This window comes from Dasypus novemcinctus, chromosome 8 (genome assembly GCF_030445035.2).
Source record: "Dasypus novemcinctus isolate mDasNov1 chromosome 8, mDasNov1.1.hap2, whole genome shotgun sequence".
In the NCBI taxonomy this organism is placed as follows: Eukaryota; Metazoa; Chordata; class Mammalia; order Cingulata; family Dasypodidae; genus Dasypus; species Dasypus novemcinctus.
Window position 1 is genome coordinate 62,391,054 of NC_080680.1, and position 23,593 is coordinate 62,414,646.

Sequence of the window (23,593 nt, forward strand, 5' to 3'; positions counted from 1 at the left end):
TTGTTGAACGATTTAATATCATATATCCATCATTACAATATCATACAGAATAGTTTTGCTGCCATAAAAAATGCCCTGTGTTCTACCTATTCATCCCTCAATTTTCCCAACAACTGTTGATATTTTTACTGTCTCTAGTTTTGCCTTTTTCAAACGTTATATAGTTGGAATTATACCTATTGCTTTTTCATATAAATTCCAACTAATAACATTCCTGATTCAAGGAAGGAGTGGCACCTCTAGGTGTGCAAACTTGGGGGTAGATGGGGTCACTAGGGGTAAATCCTGCTCAAATCCCTGCTTTCACACAAAATGCACCCAACTCTCCTACGATCTTATCTTGGTAATTTCTGCAACCAGTGATTAGCCACTTTACTGGAATGTCCTTCCTTAGGAGAGCAATGTTGATAATGAGCCAGGGCTCCAGAGTCAGACATAGCTGGGGTTAAATTTATGCTTAGACTCTCTATGGTCTTGAACATGTTGTTTAATCTCCCTGAATTCCAAGTTCCTCATCTACAAAGTGGGGGAAATAATAATGCCTATACCTGGGACCTTTATGAGTTTTAACTGATTTAATATATAACACACTTATCAAACCTCCTGGCAGCTATTATAATTCATTAATTATTAATATTTATAAAGATTTTTATTTTTCCAAGAAAAGCTTGTCCTAAATTGATCTTAATATAAATGTTGGTTTTCTAAAGCCTTTCAATTTTTAATAAAAATGGATGTTAATGTATGCAAATAACTTTAATCTTTTATATATTTTAAAATCCACTTTGATGTAAAGTATAAATATATGCAAAGAGTTTTACACATGTTCATAATGGAAAGCATTCCTGGAGATCAAAAAGTCATGTAAACCATCATAAGATCCATATTCTATTTTATCAATATATAAAACCCTGTTTAATAATCTTACCCATGTGATTTTTCTTTTTTTCTGGGAAAAAAAAAGCCACCTTTGTTTCACCTAAGTCTATGTAATGATTGATCAGAAGGAAAAATAATTTCAGCATTCTGGAGTTTCTCAGATGAGAACCTGAGGCCTGGAGAGGTAAGTGACCTGTCCAGGTTGCACAGGCTGCATCATGGAAGAGCTTGGACCCAAACCCAAAACTCTTTGCTTTTTTTTAAAAAAGATTTATTTTTATAAAACTCTTCACTTTTACTTCTCTCCAGGACACTAATCTATGTCTCAAATGGAAAGAGCAATTCTAAAGTGGATTCAATGATGAGTATATCTGCGATAGTAAACACTATAAGAACTTGCTTTTATATGATTTCCACTTCTAGAACTCATTGGAATTTATATCTTTTTTAAGTGCATCAAGCTCAAAATCCAAGCAAAAGTGGTTCTACCACTTTTTTTTTTCCCCTTCACTTTAATTGGTTAAAGAAAAGCAACTGGCAGGGAGAAGTGGCAGTGGAGATGGGGAAGACAGGCAAAGGCTGGGTAGGAAATAATGACCTGGCTACGCATAAGGTCTTAGGTAATCAGAAAACTGGGCGAGCTACCACCGGTCCCAACTGCTATTTCTTGAAACCTTCTTCAAGCTTTTAGCTGTCTTGTAGGGCTCAAAGTGTTTTTAAAAAACTAGAATGCCCAAAGATGACTGGAGTTGCTATCTAGAGTTACAAACAACCCTTCCACAGGCACTCCCTATCCCCTTCCCTGTAAAATTTTTCTCCTTAGCGTTTAGCACCTTCTACAAACTATATATCCCTCCTTTTCATCTTATTCCCTGCCTTCCCCCAGTAGAATAAAATCTCCTCAAAGTCAGGAACTTTTGTTTGTTTTGTCCTTGCTGTATCCCCAGAGCCTAGAACAGTAGTGCAGGCTAATATTAGATGCTCCAAAAATATTGAAAGAACGAATGAAAAATTAATGACCCTTTTCCTTTCCCTTAAAATAAATGGTTATCCAGGTAGGTTTTCTGATTGTATTATGGGTAGTTGTGGGCTTTCCTGTAAAAACAAAATCCTTTTTTTTTTTTTTAACATCTTGGCTCAAAAAAACTTTCACTTTTGTCTTACCAGGACAACATTATTAATAGTACTTTGATTTTAGATGTCTTCTGTGCAAACCGATCTGTAAATCTAAAATGACTTTCACATATTTACAAAATTAAAAAGCTAAAGAATATTAGGATCAAAGTTAAAAAAAAAACACCTAACAAATGAGCTGTCATTTAACTGAATTTAAAAAGATAAACTTCAAATTGTTTCTGAGCTCTTGTCTATAAACTGGATGGAGTCTTCAGAAAAGTTCCCCTTAGATAGTTATTGTATGGATATTAAACAAGTTAGCACACTCTGCTAAAAAAAAATCTAGAGACATCATGACTTGTGAAATGAACAGTTGAAAAAGGCTTGTAAAACATTGAATGATTTAAAAAAGTACACTAGAGGTGAAAGGAGATGTATTAATAAGTCAGGACTCTCCTGAAACACCACCAGTGATAGATTAAAAAAACAAACAAAATCTTCTCAGAAATCACAATCCTTTTACATGACTTTTCTTTTCTTTTTTTTTAAAAAAGATTTATTTTTTATTTATTTCTACCCCCCTCCCCATTCCCCCTATTGTCTGTTCTCTGTGTATATTTGCTGTGTGTTCCTCTGTGTCTGCCTGTATTCTCATTAGGCAGCCCCAGGAACTGATCCTGGGACCTTCTGGAGTAGGAGAGAGCCGATTTCCCTCTTGCACCACCTCAACTCCCTGTTCTGCTACGTCTTCTTATTTTCTCTCCTCTGTGTCTCTTGTTGCATCATCTTGCTGTGCCAGCTCTCCATGTTGGCTGGCACTCCTGTGCGGGGTGGCTTTCCTGCACTGGGCAGCATTTCCACGCAGAGCGGCACTCCTGCACGGGGCAGCATTCCCACATGAGCCGGCACTCCATGTGGGCCAGCTTGCTGTGTGGGCCAGCTTGCCCTCACCAGGAGGTCCTGGACATCGAACCCTGGACCTCCTATATGGTAGATGAGAGCCCAATTGGTTAAGCCACATCTGTTTCCCTTACATGACTTTTCTATAATTAAATAAGTATTTTAAATAACGGGGCTGTCTTTTGAAAAAAGAAAGAGGGAAGTAGATGTGACTCAATAGATAGAGTGTCTGCCTACCATATAGGAAGTCCAGGGTTCGATATCCAGGGCCTCCGATAGCCTGAGCTGGCCCAGAGGCAGTGCTGCCTCATGCAAGGAGTGCTGTGCCACACAGGGGTGTCCCCTGCATAGGGGTACTCCATGCACAAGGAGTGTGCCCTGCAAGGAGAGCAGCCCCTCGCAAAAGCAGCACAGCCCATCCAGGAGTGGCACCACACACACAGAGAGCTGACGCAGCAAGATGATGCAAGAAAAAGAGACACAGATGCCCGGGGCCACTGAGAATGCAGGCGGACACAGAAGAACGCACAGTGAACAGACACAGAGAGCAACCAATGGGGGGCAGGGGAAGGGGAGAGAAATTAAAAAAAAAAACTTTAATAAAAAAGAAAAGAAAGAAAAACATACCAAAAAAAAACTAAGATTATGAACTTCTGTCAAAATAGTTTCCATTTTCTTTCTTTTTGGTACATTATTATTAAAATTTTTAAAAATTAGTATTGTGGTAACATATACAACATAACATTTCCCATTTTAACCACTTTCAAGCATACAATTTAGTGGTACTTTCTTGTTTTTAACCACTGAAATATTTCAAATTCCCTTTCTGCAGTCTGGCTGTATGGCATTTTCCAATAGTTTAAGAATGAAAACAACTTAATTGCTACACATTGCTGAATGTTTACAGGTAAGACACTGATAGAGCGAGGCCTGTTCATTTCTGGACAACAAAGCTTAAAGATCAGACCGCTAGTGTCACCAAGTCACTGATTCTACTGGAACCTGAGCTTCTACCTAAGCAGAAGCAAGTACAGTCAAATTCTCATTATCTGAGGTAGTTATGTTCTATAAACTTGCTGCAAACACTGAATTAACAATCACTGAACCATTGTCCCTAGGAACAACACAGGGTAGGGTTCTTGTCAGCCTCTGGTCACAAAGTTTTGTCAACTGATCAGCATATAACCTTGTTTTATGTGTATTTCTCTTTAAAGACCTCATGTATCTTTTGCTTCCTCCTTAAATTGCACATAATAATTTCCTAGGAAGCTCTTTAGAGATTGCCCTTATTTAACCCCACCTAGAAACAGTCTCACTGTCTTCAAAATATTTTAAAGCAACATTGAAACAAAGCCTCTGCACACAAATTTAAGCAAGTTTAATCATAAATTGCATTGTGGGACTGGTAATTAGAGCTCATTAAATAAGGTGTTGATTCATTAACGTTGAACTCATGCCTAACACAGTATAACTCATGCCTGAATGAAGCTTATTTAACATGCTTTTTCTCCTTTAGGCACATCACAACCTTTTTGTGTTAGAACACTAGACAGCACTTCAGCATTATGCTTGGGGTCAATTTAAACAATGAAATCACCAATAAAAAACACAAAATATAAAAACGTGGCACTATGTACACTGCATAAAGCACACTTCACAGTATGAGAGTTGAAACAAAAGCATAGCCTTCTCCTTTAGTTTCTTAATTAATGATCCTCATTAAAAATGATTGCACATTAAGAGTATTAAAAAGAGCAGTTTACCATAGTGACTAAAATAAACACAAACACATTTTTCCCTTTGAAAAGCTTGAGAAATGCTCTAATAATCCTGAATGAAGGCAATTAGATCAGTTACATAAACCATTATGTTGAGAATTAATATGCTACATAATGTTGAATAAGTCAGTTAAGTCAGAATTTGGTAACTTGCTGTTCTCTCTCTCTTTCTCAAAATAGGCTCAAACCAACAGATGAATTTTACTGCATCTTTAAAATATCACAAATAGGCTTGGAATTTTGTTGTTTCCATGGTTGATTAACTCTTAGATGTTATTATCAGGTTGCAGAACTGCCCCTTTTTCAGAGACTTGATAACAAAAATATTTTTCTGATATCCTTGTTTTTAACTGCTGTGGCTTGCTGAATCAAAGCAGCTGAATTTGATAGAATTTCAATGTAATTTCCTTCAAGATTAACTCATTTTTCTGGACTTGAGATACTGAACAAGCAATGGCTGGCCTCATCTAAGCCCTGAGGATGTATTTTTTTACCCAAGACATTTCGGATTTCAGCAAGAGACCCATTCTCCTAAATAATGACTTTGATGAGGAAGTGAGCATACAGAGACCTCATCTTGTAACGGATGCCCAGTGTCACACCCCGATCGTGCTCCGTGCGTGACTGCAGACAGTGCAAACTGTAGCCAGTTCCTTTCTATTTTCCACCATCTGTCAACCTGAAGCCTCTTCGTCCTAAGAAAACTAAGCTCTGCATTGATGTGAGTTAACTACCTCTGCAAGGTTTCCTCTGGGGCCCTTCACAATAACTGTGCATCACTTCAGCATGATGACATTTTCTGGAATGTTGACAGTCTGATTGCTGAGAATGGTCTTCATTCTTGCAGTAGATGAGGCAAAAAAAAAAAAAGCTTACTGTTCACCTTTAGGCATTGGTCATTGTAGTAGTTTGAAGTTTTATGTACCCCAGAAAAACATGTTCTTAAATCTAATCAATTCCTGTGGCTGTAAACCCATTGTAGCTAGGATATTTTGACAAGGCTACTTCAGTTAAGGTATGACCCACCTCATTCAGGATGGGTTTTAATCTTCTTACTGGAATCCTTTAAAAATAGAATGAATACACACACACACACAGAGCCATGGAAACAAGAAGCTGAAAGAAATGAAATCCACAAGAGAAGGGAGAAACCAGCAAACACCACCAGGTGCCTTGTCAGGTGGCAGAGGACCCAAGGACCGCCAGCAGCCAGTCTTTGGGAAGAAAGCATTGCCTTAATGATGTCTTGATTTTAACATTTTCTTAGCCTCAAAACCGTAGGCTAATAAATTCCTATTGTTCAAGCTGAACCATTTCATGCGTTAAGCAACCTAGGAAACAAAAACAGTTCATAGTTAATGATAGCATGGAAGTGTTCCTAACCATATTTAACGCTCCAGAGCCAGCTGAAAGAACTTTCTTACATAGACTATACAGGCAAAAGTATAAATAGTAAGAATCCCAAAGATTTCAGACACACTTAGACATATCTGCAGGATTGGAGAGGCGGGACCAGCTTGGGGTCTACTTGTACTAATGCTTAGTAATCCCAGGGATGGAACAATTACCAGAAATGGAGCCTGGAGATTGGTGGAGAGATCAGACCTTTGTAAGTGCCCTTTTATTATTTGATTGGTTCACCAACACATATTTGTGAACTGGTACCACTGTTCTAGGTACCAGGATAGAGTACTGAATAAAATAAAATAAAGTTCCTGCCTTTATGGCACTTAAATGCTAGTAGGGGGCTGGTCCAATGGTAGTAGGTTATCAGAACTTATTAACATTAGTGTCACTAAAGTTGGTATACACCTCCCCCCCCCCCACTGCTAAATTTGACCGGCTTTTTAAAATAAAAAAAAAAGCTGGTAGGGGAGAAAGATAATAAACACATAAATAAATAGATAATAAATGTTAAGTTATCAGAGTACAGGGAAAATTTAGAACAGGGCAAGATGATATAGTTACATGAGTGTTCTTTCAGGAAGAGAGTGGAGGGGAGGCCTCTCTGAGAAGGTGACCTTTGAGAAAAGATCTGAATGAAGAGAAATGTGGCTGGATGGATTGAGCAATCTAGAAGAGGTGTAGGAAATGATGCCCTAGGCAGTATACTACATGGAGAAAACATTTGCCTGGAGGGGAGAAGGGTTCATTATACTTTTTTTATAGCAACCACACCATTCTAGGCCTTAATCCAGAGAAACTGTTCCAAGTACTCTGGGAGAAAAGGACTGAAGAAAGAAACCATAACAAATGGTAGAATGGAATCAGTAAATAAATCTTTGGAAATGGAAAGAAAAAGGTAGCTGTGCATTCTAATCTAGTTTTAAACAAGTCAACACAAACAGGGTGGGGGGGTGTTTTCCCTCATTTTAGTACAGTGGTAGCTGGAGTGGAACAGAAGCATGATGACCACCATGTGGTGGCAGGGGACATAAAAAACTAGTCTGGATGGGGAGAAGATGTAGCTCAGTGGTTTAGCATCTGCTTCCCATGTGCTGGGTTCAATCCCTGGTACCTCCCAAAACAAACAAACAAACAAACCTGGAGTTGAGACAGGCCAGAAATGGCAGAAGAAATTAAAAGTTCCAACCTAGAAGAAAATATGGTGATTCTCATTTTTTCAAAAAAATTATTTTGAAATAATCTCAAACTTACAGGACAGATGCAAAAATAATTCAAACCCAGATCAAGATGGCAGAGTGAGAAGCTTAAGGACTCTGTCCTCCCACAAAAATTTTGAAGAACCAGCAATAAATGGTGGAAACATCTTTCTTAAAGTTCCAGAAGACAGTTGTTTTAGTTTGCCAAAGGGCTGCCAATGCAAAGTACCAGAAATGTGTTGACTTTTATAAAGGGTATTTATTTGAGGTAAAAACTTAAAGTTCCAAGGCCATGTAAAGTCTAATTACAGGCACCATAAGAGCTGCTTTCTCACCAAAGCCAGCTGCCTTGTGCTGAAGCAAAATGGCAGGTGATATCTGACTGGTCTCTGCCTTCCCCTCCAGGTGTTCTCTCTCACGTTCAACTACTTCACATTCTTCCTGATTTCAGCTGCAAGCTGGCATAGGACTTGTCTCATTCCTGGCCTCCTTTATCAGTCTAGGCTGTTCCACATTCTTTCCAAGTTCAGCTGTAAGCTGTCAGGTATATACCAGAGCTGGTCTCCATGAGCCTGGCCTCTTGGAAGCTTCACACTTAAGCAATCCTCTTTCTCAGACTGCAGAAGCAAATATGCTGGCACCTTTTTCCCTCTATCTGTCTATCTGAAAGTCTATTTATATCAGACCCAGCAAGAGGGCAGAGACTCAACCTCAGCCACACCACACTGTAGTCCAATTGAAAGACCTAAAGCAATCTCCTCAAGTAATCTAATCAATGGCTCCTATACTGAATTCAATGCAATCAAAGAGTTTCACACCCAGAGGAACAGATTAGTTTACAAATACAGTCTTTCTCTTTTTGAGATTCATAAAATAATCTCAACTACCACAACATTTCAAGGACTGTACAAACAGGGAGAGTGCTAAATCAAGAAAAAGGTTACTTAAAAGTGGTAGGGTCTTGGGGGACCCTGGCTGGTCCTGTCCCCACCCCTCACCTACTTTGTGGGAGCTGCCCTGCATTCCTAGAATGGATCTGGTCTCAGATCTGGAGAGAGCAGAAAAACCATTGTGCCCATACTGGGCATGTGTATTTCTGGACTGATCTATCTGGTGATGGCCTGAGGGACTCACTGTCCCTAATCTGTCCTGCATGTAGAAGGCAGTTCACAGAGCTCTCCCACAGAATGCTGTGGGAGAGCAGTCAAGTGACTGCCTAGTGCAAGGAATTGCTGGTTGTAGGATTTGGGACTGCAAGGAAACTTTCCTAGGGAAGAGGGAACATTTGTAACTATGTAATCAGGGGAATTCCTAGGGCTACATGTATACCTACCACAAGATGCATGCATAGGAAAGGATCAGGGTGGCCCCTATACTTTGACCTGGTGCTATTCTCTAAACTCATTGTATGGATAAGTTCTGAAGGAGAGCACTTGCACAGGTCAATACAACATGAACTTTCTCTACTTAACTGCTCCCAAGCATACAACTCAATGGGATTGATCATACAATGTTGTGCTACCCTAGCCACCATTCATTACCTGAACAGTCCATCACCCCAAGAAGAAACCTTGCACCCATTATGCATTAAAAGCCTATTCTCCCATTGCTCCATCCAGTAACCTGCACTCTACTTTCTGTCTATGAATTTGCCTATTCTAGCTATTTCATATAAGTGGAATCACACAATATCTGTCCCTTTGTGTCTGACATTTCACTCAGCATTATGTCTCCAAGGTTCATCTATGTAGTAATATGTATCAGAACTTCATTTCTTTTTAGGCTGTATAATATTCCATTGTGTGTATTAATCACATTTTGTTTATCCATTCATTGAGGGATCTTTGTGTTGCTTCCACCTTTTGGCTATGAATCTTGATGTACAAGTGTCTGTTCAAGTTTCTGCTTTCAATTCTGAAGTGGGATTGCTATTTATGGTAATTCTACATATAATTTTTTGAGAATCCTCCAAACTATTTTCCACAGTGACTGCACTATTTTACTAAATACAACAATGTACTAAGGTTCCTATTTCTATGCAACTTTGTCAGCATTTGTCATTTTCTTTTTAAAATTTTTATAATCCTTCTAGAAGGTGTGATTTGGGTTTGCATTTCTCTAAAGGTCAATGACATTGGTATTGTATGCTTGTTGGTGTCTCACAGGTCTCTTGGGCTCTATTCTCTTTTTTTAAAATTTCTGCTCTTTAGACTAAATAATTTCAATAATCTTAACTTCAGGTTCACTGATACCTTTGTCAACCAGCTCCAATCTGCTGTAGAACCCCTCTATGGAATTTCTAATTTCTGTTACTATGGTCTTCTGCTTTGTTTGGTTCGTTTTCATGATTTATATCTCTTTACTGATATTCTCTTTGTGTTCATATGTTGTTTTTCTGATTTCCTTTAGTTCCTTGTCCATGTTTTCCCTTTAGCTCTTTGAACATATGTAGGACCATTAAAAAAGTCTTTGTCTGGATTTCCCAAGCTCTGGTATTCTTTGTTGATGGTTTCTCATTCTTTATCCTTTTCCTTTCCTTAAGCCATTGTAGCAGTTTGATATTATTGATGAATTCCAAAAAGAAATATTGGATTATGTTTATCAACTGGTCTTTTCCTCTGGACATATGAGATTATATTGGATTCAGAGGTTTACTTGATTAATCAAGTAACGCTCTTGTGTCAGTAGGTTGTTGAGTACCCACCCCTTGGTGTGTGGGGACTCGCAGATAAAAGGCATGGCAAGAGACAGAGTTGAGGGTTTTTGATGTTATAGTTTTGATGTTGGAGTTTGATGCTGAAGCCTTAAGCTGGAGTCCCAGGAAGTAAGCACACAGAGGAAAGAGCAGCAAGCCCCAGGAAGGGAGGAACCCAGGAAGCCTGAACCCTTGCAGACATCAGCAGCCATCTTGCTCTAATGTGTGAAAATAGACTTTGGTAAGGGAAGAAACTTATGCTTTATGGCCTTGTATCTGTAAGCTTCTACCCCAAATAAATAACCTTTATAAAAACCAACCAATTTCTAGTATTTTGTATCAGCACCCCTTTGGCTGACTAATACAGCCATCATTTCCTATTTTTTAATTATATTTTTTAATCTTTTGTTGCAACCTGGACATTTTGACATTTTAATATGTTATCTCTTAAATCTAGACATCTATCCAATCTTGTATTTAGTAGTGTTATGACAGTGATTTCCTTAAATTTTAGCTAGGAGCTAAAAAAAAAAAAGAAAGAAAAGAAAGGGAGAGAGAGAGAAGGAAAAAAGAGACGAGAAAAAGAGAAGAAGGGTATAAGGAAGGAAGGAAAGAAAGAAAGAGGGACCTCCATTCTCAGTCTTTGCAGATTGGCTTGTGCAAGTGTTTTTTTTTCAGAGCTTATCTGTCCTAACAATTAGTTTAGAGAATAGTCCAAGGCAAAAGCATGGGGTGCTTTCTTGTAATTTCTATGCATGCAACTTGTACTGGGCATGTGTGAGTGGCTGCCTCAGGACTTCTGTTTAAACAGCTCTGTCCCTCTTTCCCTAGGAAACAGTGTTTCCTCACAATCCTGGGGAAATGCTCTGTATGTCCCATTGACAGCAAAATTTTCCTTCAGGTAGCTGCAATTTGACTCTTCTACAAGCTTCTATAGGAGAACTCTGTGAGCTGCCTTTGACAAACAAAGCAAGTTCAGGGATACAGAACTTGTGATGAGTGTTTGGTTCAGTCCTTTAGGCTGCCACCAGATTGGCACAGAAATATGAACTCTAACTATGGTGCATGAGGGTTACTCTGCTTCCTCCAGAACATGGACCAAGGACCCACCATGAAAGTGTAGGCCAATTCTATGTTGAGCTAGTCAGGGGATGAAAGAGGAGCCAGTCAGGGTGCCATGCAGTCTTACCATTTTTAAGTTACCTTTTCCTTGATTAGGAACTTGTCCTGTTACTGCAACCTGTTTTTTCTAGAGCTTTGAGAAAGATGCTTCTGCCAGTTCTTTGCTGTATAAAGCATCTGTGGGTAGACAGAACCCTGGAGTAGCTCACTTGGCATCCTGATGACTAGAAACCTCTTGTCATTCGTATTTGAACATGTATGTGATAGAACTTTGTAAACCACATTAAAGAGGATGGTATCTGTATCTATGGCTGAGATGTCAGTGAATTCTGCTGTTTGGTTGGGATGGAAAGTTCATACATTCACCCACTGAGTAACTAACTACTTATTGAGTGCATATTAGCCAGATATTATGCTAGGTGCTAGAATAAAAATAATCAACATTGTGTTAGGCACTGTACAGACATGACACACAGATTATCTTATTTAATCCTTATGGTAACTATAAAGTAGGTACTATTATTGTTTCTCTTTTACTGATGCAGACGCTAAGGCTTAGAGAGGTTACACAACAAATGGCGGAGCTGGGATCCAATCCAAGCAGTCTTATTCCTAATCCATTACACTGAGTGCTATGAATTGTTATCTTGTTCTTTCTTTTGTGGCCTTGTTGTACTCCAAGGTTAGTTTATCTAATGAAGTGTGGGCTACACATGGTTTGTTCCACTGACCTTTGTATTTATAACTATCAGTTTAAAAAAGTCCACTCATCAGTGGCCTCTTTTATTCTGCTTTTCTTTTTTAAAGCAAATCAATTTTATTGGTACATATTAATAAAGCATACAACCACCCTAAGTGTACAATCAATGGTATTTGGTATAGTCACATAATTGTGCATTCAACACTTCAATCATTATTAGAGCCTTTTCATTAATAAACAAATAAACAAAATTCTTCACCTCTTATTCTGATTCCCCTTTGATTCTGCTTCGAGAGCAGTGATAGAAACAATCGCCTTCTGTCATATCACAGAACCATTCAGTCATTTGATGTTTATTATGTACCTTTTATATGTCAAATATATTCTTGTTCTCCCCTACTCCACTTTACCCTAAGACCTCAACTGGAGGCAAGTCTGTAGAGAAAGGGAAATGGTCAGGTTGTTTGAGGAATTGAACTGTGAGGTAGAATTGAAAATGGTGGCATCATGGGCAGGGAGAGATGGAAGGCAGCCTATGGGGAGGAGGAGCAGGAGGTAATAATAAAAGTAACATAATAAAAAAAGTGCCTAATGAACTCTGTGGTAAATTGAATCATGTCTCCTAGAAAGGCAAGTTCAAGCCCTAACCCCCTGACCTGTGAGTGTGAACGCATTTGTAACACAGGTTACAGGTTACAGATTATCATGTAACAAAGAATAAAACCAAACAAATTCTAGCCATTTATTGAGAGATGTAGTCTTTATCAGTTTTTTTGAAAATACATGTGGGGAAGTGGATGTGGCTCAAGTGATTGTGCTCCTGCCTACCACATGGGAGGTTCATGGTTTGGTTCCTGGTGCCTTCTAGAGAAGACAGAGAGCTGGTATGACAGGTAGGTGCAGCAAGCTGATGAAACAAGATGGTGCAACAAGAGACATAGGAGGAAGAACATAATGAGAGACGCAACAAAGCAGGGAATGGAGGTGGCTTAAGCAATTAGGTGCCTTCCTCCTACATCAGGGGTCCTGGGGTTCAGTTCCCGGTGCCTTTTAAAGAAACAAAGAATGTGACTAGACACAGCAAATACAAACAATGAAGGGATGGGGAGAAATAAATAAATCTTAAAAAAACAAACACATTAAATTTCCTGGAAATTTGGCTTTATTAAACAATATTTTATTTATTTCATTAATGGTGAGTCTTTATTCCATTTGTAAAATAATCTTTGTACATCTTTGGCATTGTTGATAATGGAATTGGAATTTACTGTAATTATTAGAATATTTTAATCAAATGCCTACCTTCTTGCCAGTTAATCAAATCTTACCTGTGCTTCAAGGAGGAGCCCAAATCCCTTTCCTTCATGTCTTCCTAGATGGCCCTAGCTCCCCAAAAATATGGATGCCTGGATCCCACCCCCAGAAACTATGGCTTCAGAATTTTTTGAAAGATCCCCAAATGACTCTAATGTGCAATCTTGAGAACCACTGTGGTTGTCTTTACCTTTTTATCTGTTCTGTGGTATTCATAGTCAGGACTGCAGAACCTATAGTTGTTTCATGCTCCTTAATTTTGTTTCCCCAATTATAATTTAAGTTCTGTAAGGTTACTGAATGTACTATACTCCGGTGAATGTTAAGTTATTTAAAATAGTGAAAATCTAGACCTAGACCACACTCCTTAAATACAATATAGTTTTACATTTCCTCAATACATTGTCAATTTTCTAGACCATAGCTATAGAAAAAGTCCCTATTACAACATGATTATAAGTTCTTCTATAATATTAAAATAAAGATAATGTCATAAGTCATGGCTTTAATTGCAAATGTCCCATTTATGAAATATATGCTTATATACTATCACATGGGAAGCTCGTCAAGCAGATACTATCTTTCAGATGCCAACAGCATTATGGTGCTTTACCATTTGCTGACATATTTTTTCCTCCATGTTTAAATTATTTGTGATGTAAAGTTAAGAGAGATGTTGGAATATATAATTCCCCCTTTTCCTCCATTCTTCTGCCGCTAAAGTCTAAGCAGAATAAAAACACACACACAGGAAAGGGGACTTGGCTCAATGGATGGAGCATCTGCGGTTCAAACCCAGGGCCACCTTGACCGATGTGGGGCTGGCTCATGTGCAGTGCTGATGCGCACAAGGAGTGCTGTGCCACGCAGGGGTGTCCCCCACACAGGGTAGCCCCATGTTCAGGGAGTGCACCCCATAGGGAGAGTTGCCCAGTACAAAAAAAAGTTCAGCCTGCCCAGGAGTGGCGCCGCACACACGGTGAGCTGACGCAGCAAGATGATGCAACAAAATGAGACACAGATTCCCGGTGCGACTGACAAGAATAGAAGCGGACACAGAAGAACACGCAGCGGATGGACACAGAGAGGAGACAACTGGGGCAGGGGGAGGGAGGGAAGAGAAATAAATAAAAAGAAAAATCTCAAAAAAAAAGCAGTAGGATCTTATAAAAAAGAAAAAAGAAAAACACACACAGAGCCTGCCCCTGACTCTTGCTATTTGAAAAAACAATCGATGCTTTTTAGCGACTATTCTGGGGTATAGAACTACTATTCACAGGTACATGGGCCCATGTTTTCAAGGCAACTGCTAGATGAAGTACAGGAGCTAAAGAAATCACATTTTCCCTTTACATCTTTACATAGCTGAAATGTATTTTAAGTGACCACCTAAGGTAATTTGAAGCACACACACAAACACCTGGAATTGCTTCCACAGAAGAGGCAATGCATAGAAGGAAGTAAGATGCCTAGTTCCAGCCCCTCCTTGCCCTTACTGTAGTGAAATGTGGGGACATCAGCTGGTTCAGCCAGTCTGCCCTCTCAGAGCACAACTTTAAAAACCAAAAGAAACTGTGAACCTTATATGCTATTTGCAAAGGCAATTAGAGGAATGTTTCATGCATGAATATATATCCAGTCTCTGGTCTTTTGCCTGACATAGTACATGTTCAATAAACATGCAAAGAAAAGCAGAGGCAGTTTTGTGGTTCACCTCAGGCAAAAGTACAAAACACCATGACTTCTTATTTGATGTGCTATATTTATTTCACTTCTGGCTTTTTTCCCCCTTGTTTGTATTTTTATTAGCCGCTGTAAATGCTTTTTGGATTAAGGTGAGGGGTAAATAAATAAATGCACTGATGGCTTTCATAGAGGACCTTGTAAGTATGATGGCAGTAGCCATTAACATAGAGGATGTCTTTATTGGTTTTAAGAATGATTTTAGTTTACTAGAGGTGTTCTATCCCTTGATCATCAAATAGTTCAAAAAGTGTGCTGAAGATCTTGAAATGGCCTCTCATACTCTTTCCCCCAATTCAGGACAGACCCAGACTTTTCTTTTTGAGCTCTTTGTTCAACCTGGATACAATTGCCTTGAAGGTTGACATGAGAAATGACGACCACAAACTAAAGAAAAGGCTAGCACTGAAGCAAATGCTGGCGCTCCTGATAGGGCTGCATTCTTGTTGGGGGATATGTGGGTTTCCTGTAACTATAGGTCATAAAAAGTGCTAACTAATAAGCACTTGTGAATGCTGGCAATTCAGAGGGTGTGGGGTGTTGCTTGCTGGAAGCACTTGGTTGGTTGTTTCACTTGCAAATACTGAGTGACTTCTCTGTGCCAGATTGTTGTGGAAATCAGTAAATAAGACAAACCAGATTCCAGCCTTTAGGATTAAGTATGTAAAGGGTTGTTTCACCTCTGCCCAAGTGTTAGTGCTAATGTTTTCCCTTCTATACCATCACTGCCCCTCTGGATGTCAAGATCCCCTTTCGCCCATATTCTAGAAAACTATAAGGGGGCAGTTGTTCAACTGGACAATGTGGTTAGGGGCTCAAGCCTCAGGACACAGGCTTGGAATCTTCTGATCAGCAGCCACAGCTATGTGCAGGTAGCTGTCAATGGAAGGACTACACTCCACACCTCTCAATGACCAGACACACAGCTAAGGTGACCCCTTCACCCTCCTGCCTGTCGTAAGATACACACTGAAATGTTTACAGATGAAATATGTCAAGTATTTGCTTCAAAACACTTGGGGACAAATAGGGAGTGACTAGGGGTATAAATGAAACAAGACTGACCATAAGTTCATTGTTGAAGTTGGGTGATGGATACAGAATTCATTATACTACTCTCTTTGTTTCTATTGTCTCTGATACTAATATGTTTTTAAAAATTAATCTTTGAAATAAAGAATAGACATACTTCTCAGTCTTCAGTCAAGAAGATTTGAAATGATATGAGGAATATCAGAAAAACTGAGGCCAGGAAAAGCGGTTTGACGGAGGTGAGAGCTGAGCTCTAGTCAGGATAGGTAATGAGATTCTCTAAAGTGGAAAAGCAGGAACATAATGTGTCATGGATGTCTGCAGACGAGTGTCAGGGAAACTGGTCATATTTGTGGTTAGGTGAAAAGGAGGTGTGTTTACTACAGGGACTATCTCCAGTAGTGGGAAAGACTGAGGGTGGGAGATTGTCCCATCCACACTAAAGTACTGAAGGGAGCCCATAAAAGCCAGCTCTGAGAGTAGGCTTTGTGTCTCAGATATACATATAGTCTACCTTCCTGGTTGACCTTTCTACCGACTATTCCTTTCTGTTTTTCTCTGCTAATCCCTACTCTTCTTTATGACCTCTCAGACATTGTTCTCAGGATCACTTACCCTTTTACCCTAGTCCTTGCTATTCTTAGCCCTGCCATGTTTTTTTGGCCTGAAAAGAAAGTTGGACAAAGAATGTGCTGAGAAATGGCAAAAGACTAGATGTGGGAAGCAGATTTGGCTCAATGGATAGAGCATCCATCTACCACATGGGAGGTCCAAGGTTCAAACCCAGGGCCTCCTGACCTGTGTAGTGAAGCTGGCCCATGTGTAGTGCTGATGCCTGCAAGGAGTGCCGTGCCGTAAAGGGGTGTCCCCTGTGTAGGGGAACCCCACGCGCAAGGAGTGTGCCCTGTAAGAAGAGCCACCCCGCGCGAAAGAAGTCCAGTCTGCCCAGGAGTGGTACCACACACATGGAGAGCTGACGAAGCAAGATGATGCAACAGAGAGACACGGATTCCCTGTGCTGCTGACAAGAATACAAGTGGCCCCAGAAGAACACACAGCGAATGCACACAGAGAGCAGACAACTGGGGGGGGGGGGGGGAGGGGAAGGGCAGAGAAAGAAATAAAATAAATAAATAAATCTTAAAAAAAAAAAAAGACTAGATATGCCCATTCTGATAATACTGAGGCAGAGTCCCAGACCAGAGAAGATCTGGGAGTGGAGCACAAATATGTGCTAATACTCCCTGTGGAGAATGGGACACTGGGTCATTTAGGTATATTGATAAAGAAGATCCAATGTCTGTTGATGCTATTCTTACCTTAACCTCTTTTTTTTTTTTTTAATTTATTTTTTTAAAGATTTATTTCTCTCCACTCCCCCCCCCCTCGTCTGTTCTGTGTGTCTATTTGCTGCGTCTTCTTTGTCCGCTTCTGTTGTTGTCAGCGGCACGGGAATCTGTGTTTCTTTTTGTTGCGTCATTTCTCCGTGTGTGCGGCACCATTCCTGGGCAGGCTGCACTTTCTTTCACGCTGAGTGGTTCTCCTTATGGGGCGCACTCCTTGAGCGTGGGGCTCCCCTATGCGGTGGACACCCCTGTGTGGCTCGGCACTCCTTGCGTGCATCAGCACTGCCCATGGGCCAGCTCCACAAGGGTCAAGGAGGCCCGGGGTTTGAACCGCGGACCTCCCATGTGGTAGACGGACGCCCTAACCACTGGGCAAAGTCCGCCGCCCTTAACCTCTTTTTAAAACAGTGGCTAAGAGTGCCTGTGGTGTGAAGTGCTGAATCTTCAAACACTGTATTCCAAAATTGATGAATGGGGTTGGAACCAAACACCCTTCCCAACTTCAACACACATTGCAAGGTAGAAACCAGCCCCAAATTTTCATGCTAGGGAGGCTATCCTAGGAAAGCTGGAGCAAGTTATTTTGTTTGGCAAAATAAGGAGTCATGAGTTCAGTACTTTCTCCTCAATTCTCAAATATGAAATCAGTAAAAATGAGACTGAGAGACTCTAGGTAAGTAATAAAACCTTGCTGGGACTTAATTTCCCCAACTATCAAATGAGTTAGACTAGATGATCTCTAAGGATTCCCCCTCAGCTTCAAACTTATGAATTCATGATATACTGAAAACACTCACCACCTTTTTATTATGGAGCATTTCAGTGACATAAAAAGTTGAGAACATAGGAACTCTAAATTATTTATCATCCCACTGCAACATATGTCCAATTTTGTTTTGCCTAAACCCCCACCTACTCCTGCCCCTTTCCCCAATGCATTATTTTTTTTTCCAGAGCCCACTGAGGCATTTTATTTGTATGTATGTATTAAATCACTAGAAAAAGAATCCCAGGATTTTCCCTCCTGTGTGTTTTTGTCTTGCTTTTGGGTGGCCCATGATGCCAGCTGAGGTTGTCAGTACAATGAAACCAAACTGACAGGACGGAAGCAGGTTATTCTGCCATTTTTCTGGATCTTTGCATTGCACATCGAATCTGGAACTAACAAATTCGCACTTAACCTGCTTGTGAGGTTCACAGCAATTTTCACAGTTCTGTGATCATCAATGACTTCAAATTTACCAATGTAACCAGGCTTCATCCTCAGTTAGAAAGCAGACAGTGATTATGGAGCACAGCCTGATAAGAAACTGGCATTTGCCTCTTTTCTCAGCACTGTTTGATGCTCTTGAAAGCACTGGCGAGGATGTTCATGTGTACTGTTATGGCAGCACAGTAAGATACAAAGAAGGTGCAAGGCATTAATTTTGAAAGTAAATTCTACAGAGCATTTGAAATATATTTTAACAAAACTTATAGAGCAAAGATAGTCTATAAATAACAGGTTAAATAAAGTCAGTCTCTCTACTTCTAGATACCTTCTCTTACAGCAATTGTAAACACTATCAAGACATTAAAGAAAGGTTGGATCACCATTATAGGATGCTAAGTATCACATGCTGGACCCACTTATAATCACTAAAGGAAGAGCTACTAATAATGAGCACATGCTATCTTCTAGGCACTTCTGTGCTGTATTAGTTACCTACTGCTGTGTAACAAATTACTCTAAAATTTAGCTAGAAACCACAAACATTTATTATCTCATAGTTTATGTGTGTAAAGAATCTAGGAGTGGTTTAGTTGAGTAGTTCTGGCCCAGGAACTCCCATAAGGCTCCAATCAAAGTGTTGGCTGGGGCTACAGACATCTCAAACTCATCTTAGGGAGTACCCATTGTTGAACTCACTCACACAGGCCTCACATAGTTATCATAGGCTGCTACGGTAACTGACTTCTAGAGCAAACAATCCAAGAGAATGAGAGAGAGGACTCAAGACTGAAGCCACAATCTTTTTTTTTTTTAATTTAAAGATTTATTTTCCCCCTTCTCTTCCTCCTGCCCTGCTGTTTTTGCTGTGTTTTCTTCTCATTTTCTCTCCTCTAGGATTCACAGGGATTCGATCCTGGAGACCTCTGATGAGGAGAGAGGTTCCCTGTCAGCTGTGACACCTCAGTTCCTGGCTTCTGCTGCGCTTCACCTTCTCTCTCCTTTGATGTGTCATCATCTTGCTGTGTGACTCACTCATGTGGGCACTGGCTCATCACGCGGGCACTCACATGGGTACTGGCTCACCACACGGGCACTGACTCACCACGTGGGCACACTTTCTTTTCTTCTGTTTTTCACCAGGAGGCCCCAGGGATAGACCCTGGGTCCTCCCATATGGTAGGTGGAAAGTCTATCACTTGAGCCACATCTGCTTCCCGCATAGTCTTTTTCATAACCTAATATTGGAAGTGACATCCCAAGGCTTCTGATGTATTCTATGTGTTAGAAGCCAGTCAAAAAATCCACCCCATACTCAAGGGGAGAGGATTTCACAAAGACTAGGAGACAGGGACCACTGAAAGTCATATGAGAGGCTGTATATTATGTGCTAAGTATTGATTACTGAGTTGGTGTTTGATAGTCATAGCTCCTTGTAAATTATGAATGATCTTAATTCTTAACAATTACTCTACCCATGTTACAGATGAGGGCAAGTTAAATAACTGTCCAAGGATGGAGTGGAAGAAAGTGAGGGAAGCATAGTGTGTGTGTCTATATATACATATAGACACACTTTGTTTATGAGGGCAGTCATCATATATTTTTGAGTACCTGCCATTTATGAGATACTCTTCCAGGTACTGGGGACCTGGAAGAGACCATCACAGATGTGAATCCTGCCTCACAGGACTTACAATCTTCCATGAAAGTCAGATATTAATAAATTACAAAATTAATTAATTACAATAAACAGAATAAACGATTAATATTTAGTTTGCCAGAGCTGCTATAACAAATTACCACAGACTGGCTGGCTTAAACAACAGGAATTTATTGTCTCAGTTTTGGAGGCTGGAAGTCCAAAATCAAGGTATCAGCAAGGTTAGTTTCTCTGAAAACTATAGTGTTCAGGTGGTAGCTTGAGGATAGTTATCTCTGCCTCTGTCCCATGATGGTCTGTTTTTTTTTTTTGGTCTCTTTTTCTATTCCTTCTCCTGTTCAGTCTTTTGCGTCTTTGCCTGGATTTCCTCTGCTTATAAGATCATCAGTCATACTGATTAAGGGCCGTCCTTATTCAATTTGCCCTCTTTTAGATAGGATCTTTAAAGATCCTATTTACAAATGAGTTCTCACCCACAGGACCAGGGGTTAGGACTTGAACATGCCTTTGCGGGGGGAACATGATTCAATTTACCACAAATAGATTCACAGTGCTTCTGTTAAACACAGTTGAATGAAACAGAGAAAAAGAAACACAGAGGTATAAAGAACTGAATATTCCTGTGAGAAGCAATGTTTAGACATTTTCAGAGAACAAACAGGAAGATGAAAATGATGTGGTATGCTGCCGCACTGAAGATGGCTACCAAAAATATCTTGCTTATTTTAAGAACATTTTCAGTCTCTCCATTCAACCTCTTTGCATAGCAGATCTAAGGTCTGCAGAAAATCAACCCCAAGCCCAGTCTGAAAGTAGCAAGAACACCCTTTTTGCTAGTGTATTCTATATGCCCTTCATCAATGGGCTGAGTAATTCTTCTTATGCATTTTATACAGGCTCAAATGACTCTAAGATACTATAATGATTAAAATGATTGTTGTTATTGGATTCCCAAACACCCCTTCCACTTTCTAGGCAGTCAAATATTTTGTCTATTAAGAATTAAAAAGAACTAGTTTTAGGCATGTTAAGAGTGAAGTTGAGAAAGTGCTGAACCAAGAAACTACGATACCTAAGAATAGCTACTTCAGAAAAAAATGAGCACCAAATGTTCATTCTATGTCACTTTGGATAGAAAATGACAATGAAAATCTATGGTAAATCTACAGAGCAATTAAAATTGTGAAAAAATTTAAAGAAATTCTTTAATCCTACATCTCAAATTGAGAAAAATCTGTCAATCAAATGGAAGAGATATACTGACTTTCATTTTTCATTTCTGTGGGTGCAAAAAACTGGCAAAAGAGGGGAAAAAATCTCTCAATTCCTGAATATTAATGACAGGCACACAATAAGAAATCTTTTGTCTGAAATATTTAAAAATTATCGATTAGTCTGTATTCAGGGAAGGAAGGACTAGAAGTCCTCCAAACTAAATTTCAAACTGTTACTTTTAAAACTTCTGTTGTCAAGACTGTCAATGATAAAGATTGGTTTCCAACAGGCTCTTCTAGCGAAACCCAATTCAAACTATTATTAACTAAGTCTTATTTCTATTGCTGCGCATTTTTAAAAAATCAATTCTGACTGGTGACTGATGTGGTTAGGCAAATAGTTTCTATTATTATCCACAACCTCAGATTCAGAACCAAATTGACGACGGTAATACCACACTTTTTAGCAACAATACATATCGAATAAAGAGAGAATAATTCTCAGGAAAACGATCATATGTATGTGAATACTTACCATATATGCATAAGTTTTATCAATTCTAACTTTGACCTGCCATGGAATCTGTGAAGTCACCAACATTTTATCTTTTTCGCCAGTATGCAAAAAAGTTGTCCTTAGTTGTTTAAAGCTATTTGCTTCTTCCTGAATAACTATTCTTTCTCATTTACTATAACGACATTGAAACGCTGTCAAAAATATCTTGCGATTTTTGCATTACTCGAAACCGCGAATTGATTCTGCACGCGTCTTCGTAGATAAGGAAGCTACACTGACTTCGGAGGTAAGAGTCCAGATTATTTAAACGAGCAATTTCCACTTTCGTAACTCCCAACCTGAAATCTCGGCTGAGGAAGCGACACCCAGCGCGGTCACGGTCATCCGGGGCGCTGCAGCGGGGGAAGGCGCTCGGGAGCACCAGCCCGCGGGCCTCTCCCCGGCCGCGCAGACCCGCGGTCCTGCGTGGAAATTCCAGTTCCCACCCTGGTAAGTGAACTCACGCGTAGAGACCTGCCTCCATCCCGGAACTGCCCTTGGTCACCTTAGGCCACTCGGCTACACTTTACCCACCTTCGAAAAACCCGAGAGGGGCAGCCGCCACCTGCCCGAGGCCAAGGCACTAAACCCACGCCACACCGCGACCCCAAGCCGGGGCGCGCGCAGGCGGCGTGCGGAGGAGCGCGGCGCGCCCTCTCCAGCTCAGCCCCAGGCCGGCGCCGGCGCGTGGAGGCGAGGAGGGGTTTTCCCGCCGGCCTCGCTGGAACCCTGCGCCTCGCGGGGGTCGCGGCGAGGGGAAGGGAGCCGCGCCGGAGCCGCCCCTGCTCCCCCGGGGGCGGGTCCCCAGCGCCGCCCCGCCCCCGGCCCGCCCTTCCCCACCCCTCCCCCACGCCCTTCTCCACCCACCCCCGCAGTAGGAAAGGGAGCGGGAGGGGGTATGGAAAGTGCTGTTCTCTGGAAAGGGGAGGAAGGAGGGGGAGGGAAAAGAGAAAAAGGGAACAGAAACATGGCCTTGAGCTGCTGGGGCGGCTGCGCCGCAGGCAGACGCTGATCGACCCGCGGCCCGCACGCCCGCGGCCTCCCGCGCGCCGAGGCGCCGGCGCGGACTCGCGCTGCGGGCCGTTACCCCTCGCCGCGTGCGGCGGCCCGCGGCTCCCGGCCCGCGCGGCGGCGCAGGCGCAGATCGGGCCGAGGCGGCGGCGGCCGCCGGAGCTAGTCCCCCGCCCGGCCCTGCCGAGGGCGCGCAGGCCGCGAAGCCGGCGCTTTCACGCCTTGGGAAGGGGCTGTGTCGGGGCGGCGCTGAAGGAGGGGCGGCCAGCAGGTGAGTGCGGCGACGGCCCTTCGCGCAGGAGTCCCGCGCCGCGCCCCCGCGGGCCCGCGCCCCGGAGCAGGGAGCGCGCTGGGCAGGTAGCGACCCGGAGAGCTGAGCTCCCGGCGCCCGGCCCGCAAGGGTCGCCGAGGAGACGAGCGGCGGGGGCTGGCATTCCAGACCTGGTTTCTCCGCGGCGCCCGGGGGCGGGAGCCCTGGAGCCTGAGAGGTGAGGCTGCTCCGAGAAGGGCCTCCCCGCGCCGCCGCCCGCGCCCCTGCGTACCGCTGCGTAGACGCGCGAGGGGCCGGGGCCCGCGGCTACGCCCTCGGGGGTGGGGAGTGGGAGGCGGCTGGAGGTCCCCTGGGGGGACGCGGACTGAGAACTGGAGGAGAACCGCGATGGGGGTGGTCCTTAGAGAGGTCTGGGGGCCCGAGGGGCGCGGGGGGCGGAG

The 23,593-nt window shown here is 41.7% G+C and overlaps 1 protein-coding gene and 1 long non-coding RNA gene across 4 annotated transcripts in view; one reads left to right on the forward strand and one right to left on the reverse strand.

Moving 5' to 3' along the window:
• Positions 1-740: 740 nt before the first annotated feature.
• Positions 741-22,655, reverse strand: LOC131279453 (uncharacterized). The gene is made up of 2 exons (XR_009186804.1): positions 22,406-22,655; positions 741-6,004 (listed from the first exon to the last, which is right to left on the reverse strand). It is a non-coding gene; the product is annotated as an uncharacterized lncRNA (long non-coding RNA).
• A 363-nt stretch (positions 22,656-23,018) lies between these two features.
• DENND4C (DENN domain containing 4C) overlaps positions 23,019-23,593 on the forward strand; it is a 165,237-nt gene continuing 164,662 nt past the window's right edge. For all 3 annotated transcript variants that reach the window (XM_004465470.5, XM_004465471.5, XM_012527880.4), the window contains exon 1: positions 23,019-23,153. The gene's annotated coding sequence lies outside the window, so the exon portion shown is untranslated. The remainder of the gene's footprint in view (positions 23,154-23,593) is intronic.